This window comes from Triticum urartu, chromosome 7 (genome assembly GCF_003073215.2).
Source record: "Triticum urartu cultivar G1812 chromosome 7, Tu2.1, whole genome shotgun sequence".
NCBI lineage: Eukaryota > Viridiplantae > Streptophyta > Magnoliopsida > Poales > Poaceae > Triticum > Triticum urartu.
Window position 1 is genome coordinate 18,912,623 of NC_053028.1, and position 26,127 is coordinate 18,938,749.

General features: G+C 44.0%; 1 pseudogene; it reads right to left on the reverse strand.

Moving 5' to 3' along the window:
• Positions 1-19,990: 19,990 nt before the first annotated feature.
• Positions 19,991-25,500, reverse strand: LOC125518167 (annotated as a pseudogene).
• Between the last annotated feature and the right edge of the window lie 627 nt (positions 25,501-26,127).

The following is a 26,127-nucleotide window of genomic DNA, read 5'->3' on the forward strand; positions in this document are numbered from 1 at the left end:
TACTAGAGTTAGTAATCTAGTTCACATCACTATGTGATTAACACCCAAAGAGTACTAAGGTGTGATCATGTTTTGCTTGTGAGATAATTTTAGTCAACGGGTCTGTCACATTCAGATCCGTAAGTATTTTGCAAATTTCTATGTCAACAATGCTCTGCACGGAGCTACTCTAACTAATTGCTCCCACTTTCAATATGTATCTAGATTGATACTTAGAGTCATCCAGATCAGTGTCAGAACTTGCATCGACGTAACCCTTTACGGCGAACCTTTTTTTGTCACCTCCATAATTGAGAAACATATCCTTATTCCACTAAGGATAATTTTGACCGCTGTCCAGTGATCTACTTCTAGATCACTATTGTACTTCCCTTGCCACAGTGTAGGGTATACAATAGATCTGGTACACAGCATGGCATACTTTATAGAACCTATGGCTGAGGCATAGGGAATGACTTTCATTCTCTCTCTATCTTCTGCCGTGGTCGGGCTTTGAGTCTTACTCAACTTCATACCTTGTAACACAGGCAAGAAACTTTTTCTTTGACTGTTCCATTTTGAACTACTTCAAAATCTTGTCAAGGTATGTACTTATTGAAAAAACTTATCAAGCGTCTTGATCTATCTCTATAGATCTTGATACTCAATATGTAAGCAGCTTCACCGAGGTCTTTCTTTGAAAAATCCTTTCAAACACTCCTTTATGCTTTGCAGAATAATTCTACATTATTTCCGATCAACAATATGTCATACACATATACTTATCAGAAATGTTGTAGTGCTCCCACTCACTTTCTTGTAAATACAGGCTTCACCGCAAGTCTGTATAAAACTATATGCTTTGATCAACTTATCAAAGCGTATATTCCAACTCCGAGATGCTTGCACCAGTCCATAGATGGATCGCTGGAGCTTGCATATTTTATTAGCTCCCTTTGGATCGACAAAACCTTCTGGTTGCATCATATACAACTCTTCTTTCAGAAATCCATTCAGGAATGCAGTTTTAACATCCATCTGCCAAATTTCATAATCATAAAATGCGGCAATTGCTAACATGATTCGGACAGACTTAAGCATCGCTACGAGTGAGAAGGTCTCATCGTAGTCAACCCCTTGAACTTGTCGAAAACCTTTTGCGACAAGTCGAGCTTTGTAGACAGTAATATTACCGTCAGCGTCAGTCTTCTTCTTGAAGATCCATTTATTCTCAATTGCTTGCCGATCAACGGGCAAGTCAACCAAAGTCCATACTTTGTTCTCATACATGGATCCCATCTCAGATTTCATGGCTTCAAGCCATTTTGCGGAATCTGGGCTCACCATCGCTTCTTCATAGTTCGTAGGTTCATCATGATCTAGTAGCATGACTTCCAGAACAGAATTGCCGTACCAGTCTGGCGCGGATCTCACTCTGGTCGATCTACGAGGTTCAGTAGTATCTTGATCTGAAGTTTCATGATCATCATCATTAGCTTCCTCACTGACTGGTGTAGGTGTCACTGAAACAGTTTTCTGTGATGCACTACTTTCCAATAAGGGAGCAGGTACAGTTACCTCGTCAAGTTCCACTTTCCTCACACTCACTTCTTTCAAGAGAAACTCCTTCTCCAGAAAGTTTCCAAATTTAGCAACAAAAGTCTTGCCTTCGGATCTGTGATAGAAGGTGTACCCAACAATAACTTTTTGGGTATCCTATGAAGACACACTTTTCCGATTTGGGTTTGAGCTTATCAGGATGAAACTTTTTCACATAAGCATTGCAACCCCAAACTTTGAGAAACGACAACTTTGGTTTCTTGCCAAACCATAGTTCATACGGTGTCGTCTCAACAGATTTAGATGGTGCCCTTTTAACGTGAATGCAGCTGTCTCTTATGCATAACCCCAAAACGATAGTGGTAGATCGGTAAGAGACATCATAGATTGCACTATATCCAATAAAGTACGGTTATGACGTTCGAACACACCATTATGCTGTGGTGTTCCATGTGGCATGAGTTGTGAAACTATTCCACATTGTTTTAATTGAAGACCAAACACGTAACTCAAATATTTGTCTCCGCGATCAGATCGTAGAAACTTTATTTTCTTGTCACGATGATTTTCCACTTCACTTTGAAATTCTTTGAACTTTTCAAATGTTTTAGACTTATGTTTCATCAAGTAGATATACCCATATCTGCTCAAATCATCTGTGAAGTTCAGAAAATAACGATATTTGCCGTGAGCCTTAACACTCATCGGACCGCATACATCAGTATGTATTATTTCCAATAAGTCAGTTGCTCGCACCGAAGAACGGAGTCTTATTCATCTTGACCATGAGGCATGGTTCGCAAGCATCAAGTGATTCATAATCAAGTGATTCCAAAATCCCATCAGCATGGAGTTTCTTCATGCGCTTTACACCAATATGACCTAAACGGCAGTGCCACAAATAAGTTGCACTATCACTATTAACTTTGCATCTTTTGGTTTCAATATTATGAATATGTGTATCACTACGATCGAGATCCAATGAACTTGTTTCGTTGGGTGTATGACTATATAAGGTTTTATTCATGTAAAGAGAACAACAATTTATTCTCTTAGTTAAATGAATAACTGTATTACAATAAACATGATCAAATCATATTCATGCTCAACGCAAACACCAAATAACACTTATTTAGGTTCAACACTAATCCCGAAATTATAGGGAGTGTACGATGATGATCATATCAATCTTGGAACCACTTCCAACACACATCGTCACTTCACCCTTAATTAGTCTCTGTTTATTCTGCAACTCCCGTTTCGAGTTACTAATCTTAGCAACTGAACTAGTATCAAATACTGAGGGGTTTCTATAAACACTAGTAAAGTACACATCAATAACATGTATATCAAATATACTTATGTTCACTTTGCCATCCTTCTTATCCGCCAAATACTTGGGGTAATTCCGCTTCCAGTGACCAGTCCCTTTGCAGTAGAAGCACTTAGTCTCAGGCTTAGGATCAGACTTGGGCTTCTTCACTTGAGCAGCAACTTGCTTGCCGTTCTTCTTGAAGTTCCCCTTCTTCCCTCTGCCCTTTTCTTGAAACTAGTGGTCTTGTCTACCATCAACACTTGATGTTTTTCTTGATTTCTACCTTCGTCAATTTCCGCATTACGAAGAGCTTGGGAGTCGTTTCCGTTATCCCTTGCATATCATAGTTCATCACGAAGTTCTACTAACTTGGTGATGGTGACTAGAGAATTCTGTCAATCACTATCTTATCTGGAAGATTAACTCCCACTTGATTCAAGCGATTGTAGTACTCAGACAATCTGGGCACATGCTCACTAGTTGAGCGATTCTCCTCCATCTTTTAGCTATAGAACTTGTTGGAGACTTCATATCTCTCAACTCGGGTATTTGCTTGAAATATTAACTTCAACTCCTGGAACATCTCATATGCTCCATGACGTTCAAAACGTCTTTGAAGTCCCGATTCTAAGCCATTAAGCATGGTGCACTAAACTATCAAGTAGTCATCATATTGAGCTAGCCAAACGTTCATAATGTCTGCATCTGCTCCTGCAATAGGTCTGTCACCTAGCGGTGCATCAAGGACATAATTCTTCTGTGCAGCAATGAGGATAAACCTCAGATCACGGATCCAATCCGCATCATTGCTACTAACATCTTTTAACACAATTTTCTCTAGGAACATATCAAAATAAACACAGGGAAGAAACAACGCGAGCTATTGATCTACAACATAATTTGCAAAATACTACCAGGACTAAGTTCATGATAAATTTAAGTTCAATTTAATCATATTACTTAAGAACTCCCACTTAGATAGACATCCCTCTAATCCTCTAAGTGATCACGTGATCCAAATCAACTAAACCATGTCCGATCATCACGTGAGATGGAGTAGTTTCATTGGTGAACATCACTATGTTGATCATATCTACTATATGATTCACGCTCGACCTTTCGGTCTCCGTGTTCCGAGGCCATATCTGTATATGCTTGGCTCGTCAAGTATAACCTGAGTATTCCGCGTGTACAATTGTTTTGCACCCGTTGTATTTGAACGTAGAGCCTATCACACCCGATCATCACGTGGTGTCTCAGCACGAAGAACTTTCGCAACGGTGCATACTCAGGGAGAACACTTCTTGATAATTTAGTGAGAGATCATCTTATAATGCTACCGTCAATCAAAGCAAGATAAGATGCATAAAAGATAAACATCACATGCAATCAATATAAGTGATATGATATGGCCATCATCATCTTGTGCCTGTGATCTCCATCTCCGAAGCACCTGTCATGATCACCATCGTCACCGGCGCGACACCTTGATCTCCATCGCAGCATCGTTGTCGTCTCGCCAATCTTATGCTTCCACGACTATCGCTACCGCTTAGAGGTAAAGTAAAGCATTACATTGCGATTGCATTGCATACAATAAAGCGACAACCATATGGCTCCTGCCAGTTGCCGATAACTCGGTTACAAAACATGATCATCTCATACAATAAAATTTAGCATCATGTCTTGACCATATCACATCACAACATGCCCTGCAAAAACAAGTTAGACGTCCTCTACTTTGTTGTTGCAAGTTTTACGTGGCTGCTACGGGCTTAAGCAAGAACCAATCTTACCTACGCATCAAAACCACAACGATAGTTTGTCAAGTTGGTGCTGTTTTAACCTTCGCAAGGACCGGGCGTAGCCACACTCGGTTCAACTAAAGTTGGAGAGACTGTCGCCCGCAAGCCACCTATGTGCAAAGCACGTCGGGAGAACCGGTCTCGCGTAAGCGTACGCATAATGTCGGTCCGGGTCGTCTCGTCCAACAATACCGCCGAACCAAAGTATGACATGCTGGTAGGCAGTATGACTTATATCGCCCACAACTCACTTGTGTTCTACTCGTGCATATAATATCAACATATAAAACCTAGGCTCGGATGCCACTGTTGGGGAACGTAGTAATTTCAAAATTTTCCTACGCACACTCAAGATCATGGTGATGCATAGCAACGAGAGGGGAGAGTGTTTTCTACGTACCCACGCAGACCGACTGCGGAAGCGTTGCCGCAACGTAGAGGAAGTAGTCGTACGTCTTCCCGATCCGACCGATCTAAGCACCATTACTCCGGCACCTCCGAGTTCTTAGCACACGTACAGCTCGATGACGATCCCCGGGCTCCGATCCAGCAAAGCTTCGGGGAGGAGTTCCGTCAGCACGATGGCTTGGTGACGATCTTTATGTTCTACCGACGCAGGGCTTCGCCTAAACACTGCAACGATATGACCGAGGTGGAATATGGTGGAGGGGGGCACCGCACACGGCTAAGGAACGATCACGAAGATCAACTTGTGTGTCTATGGGGTGCCCCCTGCCCCTGTATATAAAGGATGGAGGAGGAGGAGGCCGGCCAAGGCTTGGTGCGGCCAGGATGTGGAGTTCTACTAGGACTCCAAGTCCTAGTAGGAGTCCACCAAGAGGGGAGGAAGGGAGAAGAAGTGGAGGAGAAGGAAAGTGCTGGCCCTGATGAGGACATCAATACCATTGTTACACCCACAGCCCCTACTGTTACATATACTGGACCAATTACTAGAGCTCGCGCACGCCAATTAAACCAGGTACTTTCATTTCTTGGTAATGATTCTAATGTTCATGAGATTATGATGCTGCCTAAATTGGATACATTTGTTTTGCTTACAAATGAAGGGCCTAGTTGGAGAAGGATGAACATTGGAGCAAGAACAGGCATGGAGTTGATGGCATGCGCAAGGGATCAAGAACGGAGTTACAAGTGATGATTTCAGGAATTTGAGGCCGCCATAAGGAGTGCATGAAGCCTTGACGAAATATACAAGATGCCACTTCATAATATTCGTCCATAGGCTATTCTAGGTGCTGCGTCTCCTTATTAATGGGCCAGGCCCATGTAATTTCGAAATACTTAAGTATAGGCTATTTTTAGAGTCCGTATGTGTGGGGAAACAAGAGTTAGGGTTGGTTTCGGACCCCACCCTCAAGGGCCACGAAATTCCCCCCTCTTCCTCCATATATACAGTCCTTAGGGCGTCGTTTAGACTTTGGGTTTTGTTTAGATTAAAAGTTTGCCATAGCTGTAACTTCGCGTACTTCGTTTGTGTCCAACGACCAGACCAAGACGTCACAGAACCCCACCTTGATCAATAAAGCTTTCATCTTATATTCGCAATATCCCGATTGCAATCTCAGTTTCTTGCTTGTTCTTCGTTTGCTCGCAGGAAACAGACCCTCGTGGTCAGGTTGATCGTGCTCCGGCGTGGTCAATAACCCTCGGAAGTTGGTTTAGCGATTGCTAAGGCGCGACGTCTCGCACGTTCGTAGTCGGATCGTCAAGGTCGACTCCCACAGAAAACGATAGCCACCATCTCATCGAAACATCGGGACACCTTAGCCTCTATCAGGCCCCCTTTTCCCCTAGTCCAATTCGGACTAGGCCTTGGAGGGGCGCGCGGCCTGCCCTAGGCAGCCCCTCTCTCTTTCCCGTATGGCCCAATAAGGCCCAATACTTCTCCCGGCGAATTCCTGTAACTCTCCGGTATTCCGAAAAATACCCGAATCACTCGGAACCTTTCCAAAGTCCGAATATAGTCGTCCAATATATCGATCTTTACGTCTCAACTATTTCGAGACTCCTCGTCATATCCCCGATCTCATCCGGGACTCCGAACTCCTTCGGTACATCAAAACTCATAAACTCATAATAAAACTGTCATCGAAACCTTAAGCGTGCGGACCCTACGGTTCGAGAGCAATGTAGACATGACCGAGACACGTCTCTGGTCAATAAACAATAGCGGGACCTGGATGCCCATATTGGCTCCTACATATTCTACGAAGATCTTTATCGGTCAGACCGCATAACAACATACGTTGTTCCCTTTGTCATCGGTATGTTACTTACCCGAGATTCGATCGTCGGTATCTCAATACCTAGTTCAATCTCGTTACCGGCAAGTCTCTTTACTCGTTCCGTAATACATCATCTCACAACTAACTCATTAGTTGCAATGCTTGCAAGGCTTATGTGATGTGCATTACCGAGAGGGCCAGAGATACCTCTCCGACAATCGGAGTGACAAATCGTAATCTCGAAATACGCCAACCCAACATGTACCTTTGGAGACACCTGTAGAGCTCCTTTATAATCAACCAGTTACGTTGTGACGTTTGGTAGTACACAAAGTGTTCCTCCGGCAAACGGGAGTTGCATAATCTCATAGTCATAAGAACATGTATAAGTCATGAAGAAAGCAATAGCAACATACTAAACGATCGGGTGCTAAGCTAATGGAATGGGTCATGTCAATCAGATCATTCAACTAATGATGTGATCCCATTAATCAAATAACAACTCTTTGTCTATGGTTAGGAAACATAACCATCTTTGATTAATGAGCTAGTAAAGAAGAGGCATACTAGTGACACTATGTTTGTCTATATATTCACACATGTATTATGTTTCCGGTTAATACAATTCTAGCATGAATAATAAACATTTATCATGAAATAAGGAAATAAATAATAACTTTATTATTACCTCTAGGCATATTTCCTTCACTTATAACATAGGTAGATGCTACAAGAAGTAGCAACTCTGTGTTTTATAGGTGTTTGTCATGCTCAGAGTGAGAAATATTGTTGAGCACATTATGAAGGAAATATGCCCTAGAGGCAATAATAAAGTTATTATTTATTTCCTTATAATCATGATAAATGTTTATTATTCATGCTAGAATTGTATTAACCGGAAACATAATACATGTGTGAATACATAGACAAACAAAGTGTCACTAGTATGCCTCTACTTGACTAGCTCATTAATCAAAGATGGTTATGTTTCCTAACCATGAACAATGAGTTGTTATTTGATTAACAAGGTCACATCATTAGTTGAATGATCTGATTGACATGACCCATTCCATTAGCTTAGCACACGGTCGCTTAGTATGTTGCTATTGCTTTCTTCATGACTTATACATGTTCCTATGACTATGAGATTATGCAACTCCCGTTTGCCGGAGGAACACTTTGGGTGCTACCAAACGTCACAACGTAACTGGGTGATTATAAAGGAGCATTACAGGTGTCTCCGAAGGTAGATGTTGGGTTGGCGTATATCGAGAATAGGATTTGTCACTCCGATTGTCGGAGAGGTATCTCTGGGCCCTCTCGGTAATACACATCACATAAGCCTTGCAAGCATTACAACTAATATGTTAGTTGTGAGATGATGTATTACGGAACGAGTAAAGAGACTTGCCGATAACGAGATTGAACTAGGTATTGGATACCGACGATCGAATCTCGGGCAAGTAAACATACCGATGACAAAGGGAACAACGTATGTTGTTATGCGGTCTGACCGATAAAGATCTTCGTAGAATATGTAGGGGCCAATATGGGCATCCAGGTCCCGCTATTGGTTATTGACCGGAGACGTGTCTCGGTCATGTCTACATTGTTCTCGAACCCGTAGGGTCCGCACGCTTAAGGTTACGATGACAGTTACATTATGAGTTTATGCATTTTGATGTACCGAAGGTTGTTCGGAGTCCCGGATGTGATCATGGACATGACGAGGAGTCTCGAAATGGTCGAGACGTAAAGATTGATATATCGGAAGCCTATGTTTGGATATCGGATGTGTTTCGGGTGAAATCGGGATTTTACCGGAATACCGGGAGGGTTACCGGAACCCCCCGGGAGCTATATGGGCCATAGTGGGCCTTGGTGGAAAAGAGAAGAGGCTGCCCTAGATGGGCTGTGCGCCTCCCCCTTCCCCTAGTCCTATTAGGACTAGGAGAGGTGGCCGGCCCCCTCCTCCTCTTTTCCCCCTCCGCGAATCCTATTCCGACTAGGATTGGGGGGGGGGGAATCCTACTCCTAGAGGGAGTAGGACTCTCCAGCGCCCTCCTCCTTGGCCGGCCAGCCTTCCCCCCTCTACTCCTTTATATATGGAGGCAGGGGGCACCTCTAGACACACAAGTTGATCCACGTGATCTATTCCTTAGCCGTGTGCGGTGCCCCCTGCCACCATATTCCTCGATAATACTGTAGCGGAGTTTAGGCGAAGCCCTGCTGCTGTAGTTCATCAAGATCGTCACCACACCGTCGTGCTGACGGAACTCTTCCCCGACACTTTGCTGGATCGGAGTCCGGGGATCGTCATCGAGCTGAACGTGTGCTCGAACTCGGAGGTGCCGTAGTTTCGGTGCTTGATCGGTTGGATCGTGAAGACGTACGACTACTTCCTCTACGTCGTGTCATCGCTTCCGCAGTCGGTCTGCGTTGGGTACGTAGACAACACTCTCCCTCTCGTTGCTATGCATCACATGATCTTGCGTGTGCATAGGAAAATTTTTGAAATTACTACGAAACCCAACAGTGGCATCCGAGCCTAGGTTATTTATGTTGATGTTATATGCACGAGTAGAACACAAGTGAGTTGTGGACGATACAAGTCATACTGCCTACCAACATGTCATACTTTGGTTCGGCGGTATTGTTGGACGAGACGACCCGGACCAACCTTACGCGTACGCTTACGCGAGACCGGTTCCCTCGACGTGCTTTGCACAGAGATGGCTTGCGGGCGACTGTCTCTCCAACTTTAGTTGAACCAAGTATGGCTACGCCCGGTCCTTGCGAAGGTTAAAACGGAGTCTATTTGACAAACTATCGTTGTGGTTTTGATGCGTAGGTGAGATTGGTTCTTACTTAAGCCCGTAGCAGCCACGTAAAACATGCAACAACAAAGTAGAGGACGTCTAACTTGTTTTTGCAGGGCATGTTGTGATGTGATATGGTCAAGGCATGATGCTGAATTTTATTGTATGAGATGATCATGTTTTGTAACCGAGTTATCGGCAACTGGCAGGAGCCATATGGTTGTCGCTTTATTGTATGCAATGCAATCGCGATGTAATGCTTTACTTTATTACTAAACGGTAGTGATAGTCGTGGAAGCATAAGATTGGCGAGACGACAGCGATGCTACGATGGAGATCAAGGTGTCGCGCCGGTGACGATGGTGATCATGACGGTGCTTCGGAGATGGAGATCACAGGCACAAGATGATGATGGCCATATCATATCACTTATATTGATTGCATGTGATGTTTATCTTTTATGCATCTTATCTTGCTTTGATTGACGGTAGCATTATAAGATGATCTCTCACTAAATTATCAAGAAGTGTTCTCCCTGAGTATGCACCGTTGCGAAAGTTCTTCGTGCTGAGACACCACGTGATGATCGGGTGTGATAGGCTCTACGTTCAAATACAATGGGTGCAAAACAGTTGCGCACGCAGAATACTCAGGTTATACTTGACGAGCCAAGCATATACAGATATGGCCTCGGAACACGGAGACCGAAAGGTCGAGCGTGAATCATATAGTAGATATGATCAACATAATGATGTTCACCGATGAAACTACTCCATCTCACGTGATGATCGGACATGGTTTAGTTGATTTGGATCACGTGATCACTTAGAGGATTAGAGGGATGTCTATCTAAGTGGGAGTTCTTAAGTAATATGATTAAATTGAACTTAAATTTATCATGAACTTAGTACCTGATAGTATCTTGCTTGTTTATGTTGATTGTAAATAGATGGCTCGTGCTGTTGTTCCATTGAATTTTAATGCGTTCCTTGAGAAAGCAAAGTTGAAAGATGATGGTAGCAATTACACGGACTGGGTCCGTAACTTGAGGATTATCCTCATTGCTGCACAAAAGAATTACGTCCTGGAAGCACCGCTGGGTGCCAGGCCTGCTGCTGGAGCAACACCAGATGTTATGAACGTCTGGCAGAGCAAAGCTGATGACTACTCGATAGTTCAGTGTGCCATGCTTTACGGCTTAGAATCAGGACTTCGACGACGTTTTGAACGTCATGGAGCATATGAGATGTTCCAGGAGTTGAAGTTGATATTTCAAGCAAATGCCCGGATTGAGAGATATGAAGTCTCCAATAAGTTCTATAGCTGCAAGATGGAGGAGAACAGTTCTGTCAGTGAGCATATACTCAAAATGTCTGGGCATAATAATCACTTGATTCAATTGGGAGTTAATCTTCCAGATGATTGCGTCATTGACAGAATTCTCCAATCACTGCCACCAAGCTACAAGAGCTTCGTGATGAACTATAATATGCAAGGGATGAACAAGACTATTCCCGAGCTCTTCGCGATGCTGAAAGCTGCGGAGGTAGAAATCAAGAAAGAGCATCAAGTGTTGATGGTCAACAAGACCACTAGTTTCAAGAAAAAGGGCAAAGGAAAGAAAAAGGGGAACTTCAAGAAGAACGGCAAGCCAGTTGCTGCTCAAGAGAAGAAACCCAAGTCTGGACCTAAGCCTGAAACTGAGTGCTTCTACTGCAAGCAGACTGGTCACTGGAAGCGGAACTGCCCCAAGTATTTGGCGGATAAGAAGGATGGCAAAGTGAACAAAGGTATATATGATATACATGTTATTGATGTGTACCTTACTAATGCTCGCAGTAGCACCTGGGTATTTGATACTGGTTCTGTTGCTAATATTTGCAACTCGAAACAGGGGCTACGGATTAAGCGAAGATTGGCTAAGGACGAGGTGACGATGCGCGTGGGAAACGGTTCCAAAGTCGATGTGATCGCGGTCGGCACGCTACCTCTACATCTACCTTCGGGATTAATATTAGACCTAAATAATTGTTATTTGGTGCCAGCGTTGAGCATGAACATTATATCTGGATCTTGTTTAATGCGAGACGGTTATTCATTTAAATCAGAGAATAATGGTTGTTCTATTTATATGAGTAATATCTTTTATGGTCATGCACCCTTGAAGAGTGGTCTATTCTTATTGAATCTCGATAGTAGTAATACACATATTCATAATGTTGAAGCCAAAAGATGCAGAGTTGATAATGAAAGTGCAACTTATTTGTGGCACTGTCGTTTAGGTCATATCGGTATAAAGCGCATGAAGAAACTCCATACTGATGGACTTTTGGAACCACTTGATTATGAATCACTTGGTACTTGCGAACCGTGCCTCATGGGCAAGATGACTAAAACACCGTTCTCCGGTACTATGGAGAGAGCAACAGATTTGTTGGAAATCATACATACCGATGTATGTGGTCCGATGAATATTGAGGCTCGTGGCGGATATCGTTATTTTCTCACCTTCACAGATGATTTAAGCAGATATATTTACTTAATGAAACATAAATCTGAAACATTTGAAAGGTTCAAAGAATTTTAGAGTGAAGTTGAAAATCATCATAACAAGAAAATAAAGTTTCTACGATCTGATCGTGGAGGAGAATATTTGAGTTACGAGTTTGGTGTACATTTGAAACAATGCGGAATAGTTTCGCAACTCACGCCACCCGGAACACCACAGCGTAATGGTGTGTCCGAACGTCGTAATCGTACTTTACTAGATATGGTACGATCTATGATGTCTCTTACTGATTTACCGCTATCGTTTTGGGGTTATGCTTTAGAGACAGCCGCATTCACGTTAAATAGGGCACCATCAAAATCCGTTGAGACGACGCCTTATGAACTATGGTTTGGCAAGAAACCAAAGTTGTCGTTTCTGAAAGTTTGGGGCTGCGATGCTTATGTGAAAAAGCTTCAACCTGATAAGCTCGAACCCAAATCGGAGAAATGTGTCTTCATAGGATATCCAAAGGAAACTATTGGATACACCTTCTATCACAGATCCGAAGGCAAGACTTTTGTTGCTAAATTCGGAAACTTTCTTGAGAAGGAGTTTCTCTCGAAAGAAGTGAGTGGGAGGAAAGTAGAACTTGACGAGGTAACTGTACCTGACTCCCTTGTTGGAAAGTAGTACATCACAGAAAACTGTTTCTGCGACACCTACACCAATAAGTGAGGAAGTTAATGATAATGATCATGAAACTTCAGAACAAGATACTATTGAACCTCGTAGATCAGGCAGAGTAAGATCCGCACCAGAGTGGTACGATAATCCAGTTCTGGAAGTCATGCTACTAGATCATGATGAACCTACGAACTATGAAGAAGCGATGGTGAGCCCAGATTCCGCAAAGTGGCTTGAAGCCATGAAATCTGAGATGGGATCCATGTATGAGAACAAAGTATGGACTTTGGTTGACTTGCACGATGATCGGCAAGCAATTGAGAATAAATGGATCTTCAAGAAAAAGACTAAAGCTGACGGTAATGTTACTGTCTATAAAGCTCGACTTGTCGCAAAAGGTTTTCGACAAGTTCAAGGGGTTGACTACGATGAGACCTTCTCACCCGTAGCGATGCTTAAGTCTGTCCGAATCATGTTAGCAATTGCCGCATTTTATGATTATGAAATTTGGCAGATGGATGTCAAAACTGCATTCCTGAATGGATTTCTGGAAGAAGAGTTGTATATGATGCAGGAAGGTTTTGTCGATCCAAAGGGAGCTAACAAAGTGTGCAAGCTCCAGCGATCCATTTATGGACTGGTGCAAGCCTCTCGGAGTTGGAATAAACGTTTGATAGTGTGATCAAAGCATTTGGTTTTATACAGACTTTGAGAAGCCTGTATTTACAAGAAAGTGAGTGGGAGCTCTGTAGCATTTCTGATATTATATGTGGATGACATATTGCTAATTGGAAATGATATAGAATTTCTGGATAGCATAAAGGGATACTTGAATAAAAGTTTTTCAATGAAAGACCTCGGTGAAGCTGCTTACATATTAGGCATTAAGATCTATAGAGATAGATCAAGACGCTTAATTGGACTTTCACAAAGCACATACCTTGACAAAATTTTGAAGAAGTTCAAAATGGATCAAGCAAAGAAAGGGTTCTTGCCTGTGTTACAAGGTGTGAAGTTGAGTAAGACTCAATGCCCGACCACTGCAGAAGATAGAGAGAATATGAAAGATGTTCCCTATGCATCAGCCATAGGATCTATCATGTATGCAATGCTGTGTACCAGACCTGATGTGTGCCTTGCTATAAGTTTAGCAGGGAGGTACCAAAGTAATCCAGGAGTGGATCACTGGACAGCGGTCAAGAACATCCTGAAATACCTGAAAAGGACTAAGGATATGTTTCTCGTATATGGAGGTGACAAAGAGCTCACCGTAAAAGGTTACGTTGATGCAAGCTTTGACACTGATCCGGACGATTCTAAATCGCAAACCGGATACGTGTTTACATTAAACGGTGGAGCTGTCAGTTGGTGCAGTTCTAAACAAAGCGTCGTAGCGGGATCTACATGTGAAGCGGAGTACATAGCTGCTTCGGAAGCACGAACGAAGGAGTCTGGATGAAGGAGTTCATATCCGATCTAGGTGTCATACCTAGTGCATCGGGTCCAATGAAAATCTTTTGTGACAATACTGGTGCAATTGCCTTGGCAAAGGAATCCAGATTTCACAAGAGAACCAACACATCAAGAGACGCTTCAATTCCATCCGGGATCTAGTCCAGGTGGGAGACATAGAGATTTGCAAGATACATACGGATCTGAATGTTGCAGACCCGTTGACTAAGCCTCTTCCACGAGCAAAACATGATCAGCACCAAGGCTCCATGGGTGTTAGAATCATTACAGTGTAATCTAGATTATTGACTCTAGTGCAAGTGGGAGACTGAAGGAAATATGCCCTAGAGGCAATAATAAAGTTATTATTTATTTCCTTATAATCATGATAAATGTTTATTATTCATGCTAGAATTGTATTAACCGGAAACATAATACATGTGTGAATACATAGACAAACAAAGTGTCACTAGTATGCCTCTACTTGACTAGCTCGTTAATCAAAGATGGTTATGTTTCCTAACCATGAACAATGAGTTGTTATTTGATTAACGAGGTCACATCATTAGTTGAATGATCTGATTGACATGACCCATTCCATTAGCTTAGCACCCGATCGTTTAGTATGTTGCTATTGCTTTCTTCATGACTTATACATGTTCCTATGACTATGAGATTATGCAACTCCCGTTTGCCGGAGGAACACTTTGGATGCTACCAAACGTCACAACGTAACTGGGTGATTATAAAGGAGCATTACAGGTGTCTCCAAAGGTAGATGTTGGGTTGGCGTATTTCGAGATTAGGATTTGTCACTCCGATTGTCGGAGAGGTATCTCTGGGCCCTCTCGGTAATACACATCACATAAGCCTTGCAAGCATTACAACTAATATGTTAGTTGTGAGATGATGTATTACGGAACGAGTAAAGAGACTTGCCGATAACGAGATTGAACTAGGTATTGGATACCGACGATCGAATCTCGGGCAAGTAACATACCGATGACAAAGGGAACAACGTATGTTGTTATGCGGTCTGACCGATAAAGATCTTCGTAGAATATGTAGGAGCCAATATGGGCATCCAGGTCCCGCTATGTTATTGACCGGAGATGTCTCGTCATGTCTACATTGTTCTCGAACCCGTAGGGTCCGCACGCTTAAGGTTACGATGACAGTTATATTATGAGTTTATGCATTTTGATGTACCGAAGGTTGTTCGGAGTCCCGGATGTGATCCATGGACATGACGAGGAGTCTCGAAATGGTCGAGACGTAAAGATTGATATATTGGAAGCCTATGTTTGGATATCGGATGTGTTCCGGGTGAAATCGGGATTTTACCGGAATACCGGGAGGGTTACCGGAACCCCCCGGGAGCTATATGGGCCATAGTGGGCCTTGGTGGAAAAGAGGCTGCCCTAGATGGGCTGTGCGCCTCCCCCTTCCCCTAGTCCTATTAGGACTAGGAGAGGTGGCCGGCCCCCTCCTCCTCTTTTCCCCCTCCGCGAATCCTATTCCGACTAGGATTGGGGGGAATCCTACTCCTAGAGGGAGTAGGACTCTCCTGCGCCCTCCTCCTTGGCCGGCCAGCCTCCCCCCTCTACTCCTTTATATACGGGAGGCAGGGGGCACCTCTAGACACACAAGTTGATCCACGTGATCTATTCCTTAGCCGTGTGCGGTGCCCCCTGCCACCATATTCCTCGATAATACTGTAGCGGAGTTTAGGCGAAGCCCTGCTGCTGTAGTTCATCAAGATCGTCACCACACCGTCGTGCTGACGGAACTCTTCCCCGACACTTTGCTGGATCGGAGTCCGGGGATCGTCATCGAGCTGAACGTGTGCTCGAACTCGGAGGTGCCGTAGTTTCGGTGCTTGATCGGTTGGATCGTGAAGACGTACGACTACTTCCTCTACGTCGTGTCATCACTTCCGCAGTCGGTCTGCGTTGGGTACGTAGACAACACTCTCCCTCTCGTTGCTATGCATCACATGATCTTGCGTGTGCGTAGGAAATTTTTTGAAATTACTACGAAACCCAACACATTAGCTATCCATCAATAAATTTTATGACCTAATCTTGGAGTCTGCGCCGTACCGGAACCTTTATTTCCCTTTCTCTAGAGAGGGGTTGCTACGTATGTGTGCTCTGCTCCATTGTCCCCAGCTAAACTTGGCATGCACACACAATACTGAATATCAGTTCTTGTGGGAGATGGTGCATTTGGATCTTGTACAAAATAACAGAGCCATGCTCCAATTATAACCTCACACACATCTGCATTTTGAGGAATGAGTGAAATTCTTGGATATCCAAGATCCCGCCTCCAGCCCCCTTTCATCGGCCTTCGATTGCAAATGAGGTGGCTCCCCTGATTCTTGCAAGAGAGTAGTGTAGTGCTATCCTTCCTCTGCAAAGACTTCTCCATTTTTGATCCTTGCTAGGTTGTAAAACTTTTCCCTACTACAATGAATGGCAGAGCTTTGGCTTGTTTGGCAAATTAACTCCAAACTAAAATAGCATGTCATGTCCTACGAAGAAGCTAGAGTCTTGTTCTACGCTAGTCGGGGAACATTTGTAGTTTGCATTCGTGGTAAGAGGAGGGTGTGGAAAACACAAATATTCATTTCTGCACTCGAGCTCATGTGATCTGGGTGAACAGTAAAAACAAATACTTTATTTTTTCTAAAAAAACTTTGTTTTTTGGCATGGAAGAAATTTAGTGCATCAGGTTTGTGCCAATTTTCAACGCGTTCAGACATCTAAGTAGCTCTCAAAAAAAAATCATTCCAAACAGTGGATGAACAGTAACCTTTTTTCAGACTCTAATTTTGTTATTTAGAGCTACTCAGATACCTGAACACGTTGAAAATTGACACAAACATCACACACTCAAACATGATCCATGCAAAAAAATCAGATTTTTTGGAATTTATAGCAATGCAAAAAATATTTATAGAATAAACATAATTTGTTAAGAGACACTGAATAAAATGAAAAAAAAAAGTCCAGAACATAAAATGGCCCACTAAAGCCCATTAGACACATAGCCCACCAGAGAAAAACCGAAAAACAAAACATTATTTTTTGGGCCAGGACTACCTCGGCCGTTGTCCATTGTCAGAGTTGGCCTGTTTAGCTCCGGAAGTCCTGACCGCGTCTCTGCTCCAGCGCCAGCCGTTGTATCCGATCGAACGGCTCCAGACGCCTCCCAGAGGAACAATAAAAAAGCAGCTGGTCCCCAAAACCTCTCCCCAACTTGGAAGTGCGCCGGTCCGGCGACCCCATCCATGGCGGCGGGGTGGCTGCGTTCGGCGAAGAAGCGTGTGAAGGACCAAGGCATGCGGCCTCCACCGTCGACCATGGCTGCCGGCGAGATGCGCATGGTGTCCAGTGATGAGGCTGGGGAGGCAAGCGGCGATCAGTCTCCTGATGTTCGGAATTCTCCTGGTCTTTGTCTTAGTCGGCCTGCTGATTCCTCAATTTAGCCTGCAGCTGCAGGTTCCTTTTTTTTAAGGAAAATATATTAATATTAAGTTGATATCAATTACACCTAGCCTCTGCACCGACAAGATGCCTAAAAACATCAAGGTGTCCGGAAACTATCGCAATTGAAATCGGAAAATATGGTGACAAATTACAGGTGGAAAATACTGCTCCCAAAATAAAACTATGGGTTTGGTATGCCACCGCGTGTCCTTTTGCTGACAAACTGTAATTGGAAAGCAAACCGATGAGAATTGAAACTGTAATGGCATATATAGCCGGCACATTATTTCATCAAACTCAAATTTTGCGGAAAACGGATGACAGCAGATGCAATCATCATTCTTCGTTTAGAAATAAGCACAGACGTAGTGGCAGCAAGAATTTGAGAGCATTTAATCATCTTCAAGAAAAGAGAGTACTAGAAACAGAGCAAGTATGTATTCTCATCAGGTTGATTTTGTACTACAGGAATGCTCAACTCCACACCGCCGACCCCACGGAGTCAAAAGGTTCGCTGCCACTCCGGAGTGGAGAGAATTCAAACAGATTCTTAGATTTGCGGGACTTGAATAACTACGTATGCAATCCTTGTTCTTTGATTACAAACAAGCACAAGCCTAGTGGCAGCAACAAACAAAGAGGAACGAACCATCTCTGGAAAACAGAGTACTAGAAGACAAAGTAAGTTGGTATTCAAAATTGCAGATTTTCATCTGGGCCAGTTCTTCCATTCACAGAGGCCACCAACCAGCAGGGAACTTGGAGGGCTGAACGTACATATATGCAGCTTCATTAGTAGCAGCATCTTGTGTGGCCTAGTCCTATGCATTTTCCACGTCTTCTCCCCATCTGAGATCAAATACAGAGCATTAATTAGTACATTTCATCAGCAAATGCACGCTCGCAAACTGAAAACGGTGCCAGTTATCAGGTGATCACAGTCCACACTTCAGGTGAAGTTATGAACTGACCAGTTGTCAGGTGATCACAGTCCACACTTCAGAACATTCCTCCAGTAGGGTTATACCTTCGGCAGAAAATCAGGTAGTGTGCCGCCATAAGTCGCATTAATTGCATCATGAGTTTGATCACGCCACGCTCCAGCTTATCCCAGATTTGCGAAATTCTAATTTCCTATAAAGCATGGCAACAAAGGGATGCTTCAATTCAAATCATAGAAAACAAGAGGAGCCCTATTGGTAATGGATGTTGAGAGTCTAAGACAGCAAACTGGTATGATAAAGAACTGCTCCGGTTTTGAGACGTTGTGGTTTAGTTTTCAAAAACAAAGTGCGATGTTTTTATTTTTGTACAGTATCAGAATAAATAAAAAGCTGAAAGCAAAATCAAAGCAGAAAACCTTGGATATAAAGAAATAACATTCACCTGCAGGATGCAGCCAATGTCATCTTTGCTGTAAGAGACAACAAAAGGAGAGATGAATTGAAATGTGTGTATAGCTACTACCTACTGCATGAACAAAAGAGACATTAGCAGCTGACCTATCAGCATGGTGGGACGACTCCTCTGACATTCGCAGTGTAGGAACATCATGTTGTAACTTAGCTTCACTTTGCGGCAGAGTCCACCAGTGGAGAACTTGGAAGTTGAACACAATGGCCAATTGCATTAAAACAATGCAGCTTAATTGGTAGTGGTATCTTGTGTTGTATGGTCCATTGCATTTTCCTCCCCGACTGCAATACATATACAGAGCATCCATAACTTCATTTTATCAGCAAATCTGTTTTGTGTTCAGGCATAAAACAACATGAGAAATCACGCTGAACAATGTAGCATGATACTAACTACAAAGAAAGAAAAAGAGTTGTTACTTGCTTAACTGACCAGCTACCACGCTTTGGAGGCGGACTGTCGAGTGTAGAGCATGTGAAGTTGTGTACTCCCTCCTGGATCAGAAAGAAACCCCAGGCTTTCAACTTGGCTTGATAAGACATTATTCAGTACCCCTTGGCAGCACAGGATGGATGAGAAGCTCCCTGCAGGCTGCATCTTTGGATATGCAGTGGATTTAGCTCGAGAAGCATGGTGTGTCAAGTCCAATTAACTAGAGACCTGAGTGCGAGCCTCCGATGCCAGCATATATGCACCCAATTTGGATGGACAAGCGAATGATGGAGGCAATCAGCGCAGATCATCTTCGCTGTAAGAGACAAAAAAAACAGAGATGAATCAAATATGTGTATAATGTACATCTCAGCTAGTAGCTATATATATAGGTAGCCTACTGATTGAACAAAAGACAAATTAGTAGCTGACCTGTCACTCGTCATCGGCATGGCGGCATCTCTCCCCTGAACAGATGACTCCCCCCTTGCTTGCACTTGTAGACCGAATCCTTGTTCGACCATATACTGACCCAGGTCATGGTAGCTTTGGTCCTTGTGAAGCCGTAGCACGGGATGGTTTGGGTGTGTGTTGACTTCTCCCTCCAACACACCAAGCCTCGCTACTCTAGCAGCCCAACTAATCCAAATCTCCTTGATTCTTGGAAGGTGTTTGATACCAGTAATCCCCGATCCCAACCAGCACTTTCTGATTTCTATCTTCTCCAACTGGGGTGCGGTGCCCTCCCTGAATATCAACCATGGTTTTCACTTTCAGTGAGATTTCACTGAAATTCACTGAATTTCATTAATTTCAGTAGACACTGAAATATTACGTTTCGGTCAAAATATTTCAGCAAATTCAGTAGTACACAGGAAATCAAATATTTTTCAAAATACTTTTTGAAAATTTCAAATATTTAATTAAATTCAAATGAATATTTCGGCCTTTTGGCTGAAATGCAAACTGAAATAATTGAATTTCACTGAATTTCAGTGATTTCAGTTGGTGCTGAAATTTTGTTGAAACTGAAATTGAAAACCATGATATCAACTCTCTTAGCTGTTTCAGGCTGGACATGAAAAGTTTCCTGAGATTTAGGAATGTTTCCTCTCTGAAAACAAGTTTTTCTCCAACATAAGATTGCCAACCAAGATGAAGGAGCATGAGCTTGGGGAGGGTGCCTAGTATTTTCAAGCTTGTATCTCCTTCTGCCAGTTCACTCAACTGTAAGTTTATCTTCACCAAATGTACCAGACCCCCAAAACCGTCAGGTATCTCTTCAAGAACACCACACAAATTCAGGGTCCTCAGAAAAGGGGGGAGGGAGAAAATAGAATGCAACCACTTGAGTGATACACTACCTTCCCGATAAGTTTTTGCATTCGCATAAATATGAAGAGAGCGGAGGGAAGGGAGCTTCACAATGGATGCAGATAGTATCCTGCACTTCTGCTTGCACGGCCCTAGTGCGACACCTAACTTTCTTTGCTTTATAAGCTCTCCGAGCTCTTTAACTACTTTCCTACTAGTTCGCTCAATGTGCACAACCTTTATTATCTCTAACTCCTTTAGGTTACTGATCCCTCTGGGCACCCTCACACCGTGAGGTGTGAGAGCTTGTCAAATGACCAGTGCAGGCCATCTGAAAGTCCAGGCTAAGCTCTGATTCATAATCATGACTAATTAAAGAAATGAGCCAAATAGGTATGCAAAGTGCTGACAAGAATAACATTGAAGGGTAAGCTAAAACTAAACCGGTTGTACTTAGTTTGCTACATCGAAGGCTACGAAGGCTTTGTAGTTCAGGGATCTCAGTCGGCAATGATGCGACATGACAACATCTTATGTCCAAGGTCTGCAACCCTTGTAGTTTCACTATTGGTCTTGGGAGCTTGTAATATTTGAAAAACCTCCATGAGAAAACCTGACATTGAGATACTTCAAATGACGTAATGACCCTATAGTGTTGATGTCTTTTCGTGTGATTTGAAACTGGGCATCATGTAGATCCAATGTTCTAAGCATCCTAAAATCAGGCGAACAAAGTGGATGTGCCAGCTTCATGGGTCTCTCACCAAACACAGTCAATGATTGAACATGGTGCCAATCCATGTTTTTATCTGGGCAACCACTACCTTGATATGTTACATGACGAAAACTCTCCCCTACTATGCCGGTTAGTTTGTCCCATGTCGAGCATGCAAAATTTTCTTCTCTAGACATGACAGCTCTTCACAATTCCCTCAATGTTCACACTTGACGCTTGAATCATGCTTCTATTGATTAGTTCACTGAAGTAACTATACCCAACATCCTCGACACTCACACCATCCCTAGCGATGACAAACCCCTCGGCTATCCATCTTTCTACTAGACGCCTCCTTTTGATTTCAAAATCCTCAAGAAATATGCTTAAGTACAAAAAACATGACTTAAGTGAAGGAAATATGTCCTAGAGGCAATAATAAAGTTATTATTTATTTCCTCATATCATGATAAATGTTTATTATTCATGCTAGAATTGTATTAACTGGAAACGTAATACATGTGTGAATACATAGACAAACATAGTGTCACTAGTATGCCTCTACTTGACTAGCTCTTTGATCGAAGATAGTTGAGTTTCCTAGCCATAGACATGAGTTGTCATTTGATTAATGGGATCACATCATTAGGAGAATGACGTGATTGACTTGACCCATTTCTTTAGCTTAGCAATTGATCGTTTAGTTTACTGCTATTGCTTTCTCTATGACTTATACATGTTCCTATGACTATGAGATTATGCAACTCCCGAATACCGGAGGAACACTTTGTGTGCTACCAAATATCACAACATAACTGAGTGATTATAAAGGTGCTCTACAAGTGTTTCCGATGGTGTTCGCTGAGTTGGAATAGATCGAGAATAGGATTTGTCACTCCGATTGTCGGAGAGGTATCTCTGGGCCCTCTCGGTAATGCACATCACTATAAGCCTTGCAAGTAATGTGACTAATGAGTTAGTTAAGGGATGATGCACTACGAAACGAGTAAAGAGACTTGCCGGTAACGAGATTGAGCTAGGTATTGAGATAGCGACGATCGAATCTCGGGCAAGTAACATACCAATGACAAAGGGAACAACGTATGCTGTTATGTGATACGTCTCCAACATATCTATAATTTATGAAGTATTCATGCTATTATATTATCTGTTTTGGATGTTTATGGGCTTTACTAAACACTTATATATTATTTTTGAGACTAACCTATTAACCGGAGGCCCAACACAAATTGATGTTTTCTTGCATATTTCAGTGTTTCGAAGAAAAGGAATATCAAACGAAGTCCAAACGGAATGAAACCTTCGGGAGAGTTATTTTTGGAACGTAAGCAATCCAGGAGACTTGGAGTAGACGTCAGGGAAGCTTCGAGGAAGCCACGAGGCAGGGAGGCGCGCCCTACCCCCTGGGCGCGCCCCCACCCTCGTGGCTCCCCTGACCGACTTCTTTCGCCTATATATGTCTATATACCCTAAAAACATCGGGGAACACAATAGATCGGGAGTTCCGCCACCGCAAGCCTCTGTAGCCACAAAAACCAATCGGGACCCTGTTCCGGCACCCTGCCGGAGGGGGATCCCATCACCGGTGGCCATCTTCATCATCCCGGCGCTCTCGATGACGAGGAGGGAGTAGTCCACCCTCGGGGTTGAGGGTATGTACCAGTAGCTATGTGTTTGATCTCTCTCTCTCTCTCGTGTTCTTGAGGTGGTACGATCTTGATGTACCGCGAGCTTTGCTATTATAGTTGGATCTTATGATGTTTCTCTCCCTCTACTCTCTTGTAATAGATTGAGTTTTCCCTTTGAAGTTATCTTATCGGATTGAGTCTTTAAGGATTTGAGAGCACTTGATGTATGTCTTGCATGTGCTTATCTGTGGTGACAATGGGATATTCACGTGATCTACTTGATGTATGTTTTGATGATCAACTTACAGGTTCAGTGACCTTGTGAATTTATGCATAGGGGTTGGCACACATTTTCGTTTTGACTCTCTGGTAGAAACTTTGGGGCACTCTTTGAAGTTCTTTGTGTTGGTTGAATAGATGAATCTGAGATTGTGTGATGCATATCGTATAATCATACCCACGGATACTTGAGCTGACATTGGAGTATCTAGGTGACATTAGGTTTTGGTTGATTTGTGTCTTAAGGTGTTATTCTAGTATGAACTCTAGGATAGATTGAACGGAAAGAATAGCTTCGTGTTATTTTACTATGGACTCTTGAATAGATCGATCAGAAAGAATAACTTTGAGGTGGTTTCATACCCTACAATAATCTCTTCGTTTGTTCTCCGCTATTAGTGACTTTGGAGTGACTCTTTGTTGCATGTTGAGGGATAGTTATATGATCCAATTATGTTATTATTGTTGAGAGAACTTGCACTAGTGAAAGTATAAACCCTAGGCCTTGTTTCCTAGCATTGCAATACCGTTTACGCTCACTTTTATCGCTTGTTACCTTGCTGTTTTTATATTTTCAAATTGCAAAAACCTTTATCTACCATCCATATTGCACTTGTATCACCATATCTTCGCCGAACTAGTGCACCTATACAATTTACCATTATATTGGATGTGTTGGGGACACAAGAGACTCTTTGTTATTTGGTTGCAGGGTTGTTTGAGAGAGACCATCTTCATCCTACACCTCCCACGGATTGATAAACCTTAGGTCATCCACTTGAGGGAAATTTGCTACTGTCTTACAAACCTCTGCACTTGGAGGCCCAACAACGTCTACAAGAAGAAGATTGTATAGTAGACATCATTATGTGGTTTGACCGATAAAGATCTTAGAATATGTAGGAACCAATCTGAGCATCCATGCCCATGTTGAGTCGCAGGACAAGATAGTTGGGGTGCTCATCCACCTCACACCTTGAAGCACACCAAGCCTTGCAACTTTACCACCGAAACCAAGTGTAATCTTGTTGAGCTTTTTAAGGTGTTTGACATCAATAATCCATGAATCCAACCTGGAAATGCCAAATTTTATCTTTATAAGAAAAAGGGTTTCCCCCCGCTTTGTATTACAAAGCAACCATCCGATACAACCAACGATAGGGGCTGGGGCGGAAGCAACACAAACACGCCCAAAAGAAAGGAAAGAGAAAAAGGAAAAGATACAAATGCCAATAACGGTGGATCGACAAAAACGACGAAGCCTCGTGACCGCTGCGTCCACCGGAGATTGCCCACCAAGCTCCGAGGCTCCGAAGTGCCGGTACCCAACAACACCTCCAAGAAGGGACGCGGCGATGACGATGCTGCTGCCAAGGGTTTCCCCTTGTACACGGTGAGGAGAGAGGAGGGGTAGCCCCAACGCCCTCCAGGAAGGTCCGGCGGCACCCTCAGGCGGCACCGCGTCGGTGTTGGCCAAGCCAACAGAGATTTCTCCCGATCCCAGCCTCTACCTCAGGCACTCCGGGGCTCTCCACCAGACCGACCACCACCCTGCGCCAACACGGACATGAAGCTTCCCACGCTGTCTCACCACGGCACCGCGAAGATGGTCTGCACAACGAAGAAGAGGAGACGGGACTAGGGCAACAGCACCGTTGGCATACGGAAGGGCCCCACCTCCACCGTCCATGACGGTAGCCGACCGAACGCCATGGCAGGAGGCTACCGGGCCCGTAGCCCCACAGGCCCGGCCGGGCCCTCAAAGGCCCGAACAGCTCCCGCCTCCGCGCAGCAGCTGGCACGCCGTCGGCGTCGCTGTCCCAGTCCAAGCTGCTCCCCTGCCTCCCCATACAGAGAGCGTCGCGGTCGCGCTGGAGCCGACCCGCAAGGACCCAGAAGGGACCCTACTGGCCCAGATCTAGGCCGGGGATGCGCCACCGGCCGGCCAGCACCACCGGACCACCCCGCCGCCAAGAGGCGGCACCACCACGGCGAGCACCGCCAGCCTCCACACCAGGACGCCGGACCGCCACCGGCCGAGGCGCACCGCCGCCGGCCATCACCGCCCGAGCAGGGGAGGACCGCGCGCGGGGAAGGGCAAGCCCACCGCCGCTAGCATCATGCGGCCGAGGGCCGGCGGCGGACGCTGATGGCGGCAAGAGGAGGGAGGGGCGCGCGGAGGAAGGGCCCCCGGCCGCCTCGCTGGGGGAGGCGGCGCGGGGGTACGAGGGCGTGGAGGGGGTGGGGGGAGGAGAAGGGGAACGGGAGGTGGAAGGGGCTGGCGGCTCCGGCGGGCTCCGGCCACTGCGATGGCAGCTCCGCGCGGGGGTGCCAGTGGCGGCGGCGGGGAAACCCTAGGAGCGGGGGAGCGGGGAAATTTTATCTTTTTCATGTGGGGCAAGGTGCCAATCTTAAATCTCACCTCCCTCAGTCCAATACCGCAATAAAAACCAACTTCTCTAAGATTTAGAATGCTC